We start from the raw sequence: 4,541 nt of genomic DNA, 5'->3' as shown, positions 1-4,541 counted from the left end.
TAGAAAATCTAGATAAAAGTATCCGAGGGCTAGAGTTCAGTGTGGGCAAAACGGGCTGTGTGAATGAGGCCCAGGAGGAGCTGGCAAGGTGGGAGGGGGTCTTCCCTGAGTTATATTAGACCATTGATCCAAAACATGAAAACCACGTCCATGAAACCCTCAGAAGGGACAGACCTTAAGAACGTGTCCTCGGTTGTGGAAGGGAGAGACCGAGGGGCTCCCGACTGCAATTATTTCGAGGTTCTACTGTTCTCTCTGGGAATGGGGAGGACATCCTGGCCTGCTGCTGCCACAGGCTCCAGGGAATTGCTTTTGTAGCCAGTGTCCCGTCTCTAGGGGACTCATAGAGGTGACAGACTAAGGCTGTGTTTGAGATGCCAAGCAGATGAGAGGGCTTCAGCCAGGTGCAGGAAGAGATATGAGAGAGGGGACATCCTGACGACATGATGCATACAGCCAATGTGACTGATCAGTTCTGCTTTCCTTTCCAGCACCTCCACCTCCCGCTTGTCCGCCTGTATACTACCACCTCCTCTACCGAGGGTGTGGAGAAGCCCAGGTGGGCTGGCATGGGGAGACGTACTGCCTGGGTGGTGGCTACCGGCTCTTTGGGGATGCTCCTTTGGCCACGCCAGCAAAGGCCGAAGCAGAGAAGCCAGCCCCCAGAGCCCCCAGCCCGCCTCCCGAGAAACGCCAGGCTCCCAAGAGACACCAGGCTGTGGAGGAAGGAGAGAAAGACCTGGGTTGCCCTAGCCCCAAAATTCGGCATGTGCTCTTTGGGGATGCTCCTTTGGCCACACCAGCAAAGGCCAAAGCAGAGAAAGCAGCCCCCAGAGCCCCCAGCCCGCCTCCCGAGAAACGCCGGGCTCCCAAGAGACACCGGGCTGTGGAGGAAGGAGAGAAAGACCTGGGTTGCCCTAGCCCCAAAATTCAGAGTGTGCAACATCGCGCCAGGAGGCTGACCTGCAGGAAGGTTGCTGGCTGAGCCACGCTGCAGAAAGGGCGAATGGTGAGCTCCCTGAAACACCTAGAGCCTCTTCTGCAGTGACCTACACATTCCACCACTGGAGGCACAAGCTCAGCCATCTGCCTCAGCCTTCCTGAGCCAGGAGCCCCCTTCCCTCCTAACTGGCCCTGCACGAGGAGCCTCAGAACCGGAGGCTGCTTTGAACATCCCAGGGCCAAAGCTGACCTGGAAGAACACCTAATGGTCCTCTACTCAATCCTCTTGAGTTCCTCCTGGGGCAGAGAAAGAAAAGTCTGCACTCTGCTAGCCGAGGACTCAGGTGCAGAGAGAGGGTGCAGAGCGGCCCAGTGGGGGCTGGTCCGCCAGACGAGCTTCTGCTCTGAGTCACTGCCAGCAACCGCCGGCGCAGAACAAGAGGGATCAGACTTCCCGAACTGGAAGGAGAAACTGGGGCTACCTGCAGCAGTGGGGAGCCTTCTGCCTGGGGTCTCAGGAGACAGAATAGAGAGACCCAGAGAGACCTGCTACCTGGAGCAGGAACAATCTGGAGAAAGTCAAGCAACACCCTGAGGCTCACAGGCTCCTCTATTCCCAGCCCTTTATGGCCCCGCTGGGGTCCGCACTGTTCAATAAATTGATTTTCTCTAACAGTGTTTGCCTTGGTCCAATACTAAGCCCCAAGCCTCCCTGTTCGCTTGAAGTACATTCCTACATGTACTTGGAAAAGCTGGTCCTGTAAGACCTTCTGCCTTCAAATAGGACCCCTGGGTGCAGCTTCTAACTGTGACTGCTGTAACGACAGCAGAACTCAGACAGACTCTTTAAGAAATGCAGAGCCTGAGGAGTGCTTCCCTGTAAGTGTGTGAGGAGAGGAGGGGCAAGACTAAGACTCTGCTGTTCCATCTATCAGCCACTCATCCGTCCCCCCATCTGTTGAAGTATCTGTTGAGTGCCTGGTACATACCAGCCTCTGTGCTAGTTGCTCGGGATATATTGGTGAATGAGATTATCCTATAACCAGCTTCATAAGCAAGAAAACACTTTTTAATAATTTTTTTTGTAGTTCTCTTATGTTTCAAGTTCCCAGGCCCATAACGTTTGTTGACCAGAACTTTGTAACTTCCTGTTGCACTGATGCATTCCCTTTTGAGTTTCTTTCCCAGAGATGGCAGAGCCTCCTTGCAGCCGCGAGATAGCTACAAAGCCTTACACCTCCTATTTGTCCAGAGAAGACAAGTGATACTCCACCACCAGTTGTGCCTAACGACCCACTAAGCCTGCACACAAAGCTGAAAGAATGACCAATATTAACCCCAAGCTCATTAAAATACTAAAATCCCCACCCCGGGAGGGAGTTATCCACCATTTTTTGATCATAGGATGTATGTATTAGTATGATTTCTCACTGTGCTTGCGTGTCCTGCACTCCACGCCAAATATGGAATGATGCTAAGTCCTTCCATGCATTATTCATTTTGCCTCCAGAAAAAAATCCTGATCGTGTTGGTCAGGAAGGCGGATTTGAGGCAGTTCATACCTCTCCCTCCCAAGTGACACGGCCACTGAAATGAATCCTTTATTTCTTGACAATCCTTGTTGTCTCAGTATTTGGCTTTCTGTGCTGGGAGCAATATTGAACTCTCCCTGTGGGTTCATTAATGATCCAAGCCCCTCTCCTTAAACCACCACAAACTAAAGGAAAGAGACAAGTAAACAATATAATTCCAGGTAATTATAATTGCTATAAAGAAAAATAAATCAGAATAAGAGGATAGAGTGATGTGGACCATTATGTTACATGAGGTGGTCAGGGAAGGCTTCTCTGAGGAGGTGACATTTCAGCTGAGATACGAGTGATGCAGTCATGGGAGGAGCTGGAGGGAAAACATTCCTGGAGGAAACAGCAAGTGTAAAGGCCCTGAGGTAGGAATGAGACTGACCTGTTCTAGGACCAGCAGAAAGGCCAAAGTGGCCAGGGAGGAAAGATGAAGAAGGCTGAGGAGTGTGGATCTTATTTTCAGTGAGATGGGAAGTCACGGGAGCATTTGGACAGGACAGGAGAGTGATCTGATGTAGATGCTGAAAAGATCAATCATGACTGCCATGTGGCATGGCAGTGAGGTGCTGGCTGTTACCAGTGGAATGTCTGTCTCAGCAGTTAAGGGGACAGCTGGTCCTGGGGAGTGGGGGTGGGGGAGGGGTCAGCAGAGAAGAAACGGCAGAAGAAACAGGTGTCCCAGGCCCACCTGCACCAGCAGCCCAGAAAGAAGGTGGCTCTGTCAGCAACTCAGCCCCAGGCCCCAGGTGAAGCCACCCACCATGTGGACAGCACACTTGTCCTCAGGGGCCACAGCAGCAAGACTGTAGCTTCTCTCCCTGACACGCACACCCGCAAGGCCAGGAAAGGTCCTGATAAGTTCAGCAGTTTCCCTAACCTGGGTTCCAGGAAGGAGGCACAGGCCCTGGGGCTCCCAGGGTGTCTCCACTGGGAGTCTGCACTAGCCTGCCACAGTTTCTCTCTCATACTTGGTGTGACTCCGGAACAACTGTGGTTACTGGAGGGGTCACATAGGGTAGCAATTCCCACACAAGAGACACACAGGCTCACCTGGGCTCTTAGGAAAGATCAATCCCCAACACCCACACCAACCCCTGTGAATTTTTAGCGGGGAGCCTGGAAATCAAATTTAAAAGCTTCCCACAACTACCAGTTTATAGGACAAAGGAAGATATTAAATGACATGATGGGATACAATCAGAAAACTCCACAACATGGATAATTCTAAAGGACAAGGACATGTTTTCAACAAATAAATTACAAAAAAAGCAGGGAAGAGGACCCTACACGTTAGGCCCTAGCAACCACCCACAACGTGGGAGGTCTTATCTACATTATGATGCAAACAAATCAGTTATGAAAGAATTCGGCAATCAGGGAAATTTGAACCTGATAATTTATGATATTAAAGAAGTACTGTTAAGTTTTTTGGGTGCCATAAACATATGGTAGTTGTCTTTTATTTATTTATTTTCTTTTAGAGATGAGGGTCTCACTGTGTTGCCAAAACTGGCCTAAAACTCCCAAGCTCAAGGGATCCTGCTGCCTCAGCCTCACAAGTAGCTGGGACTACAGGCACACACCACACCCCTGGGTGGTAACTGTCTTTTAAAAAGAGCCCTTACCTTTTAGAGGCACATACTTAAACATGGATGAACTAGATGTTCTGTGATTTGCTTTAAAATAATCTGTAGAAAGGGATGAGTGATGAAGCAGGATGGGTTGGCCAGGCACAGTAGCTCATGCCTGTAATCCTAGCACTCTGGGAGGCCAGGGCAGGAGGATTGCTTGAGCTCAGGAGTTCAAGACCAGCCTCAGCAAGAGTGAGACCCTGTCTTTACTAAAAATAGAAAAAATTAGCTGGGCATGGTGGTGTCCACCTGTGGTCCCAGCTATTTGTGAGGTTGAGGAGGAGGATCGCTTGAGCTCAGGAGTTTGAGGTTGCTGTGAGCTAGGCAAATGCCAAGGCACTCTAGCCTGGGCAACAGAATGAGCCTCTGTCTCAAAAAAATAAAA

The sequence above is a fragment of the Propithecus coquereli genome, unplaced genomic scaffold, assembly GCF_000956105.1.
Source record: "Propithecus coquereli isolate 6110/MARCELLA unplaced genomic scaffold, Pcoq_1.0 Scaffold67, whole genome shotgun sequence".
Lineage (NCBI taxonomy): Eukaryota > Metazoa > Chordata > Mammalia > Primates > Indriidae > Propithecus > Propithecus coquereli.
The sequence above is the reverse complement of the archived record's forward strand: the minus strand, read 5'-3'. Positions refer to the sequence as shown.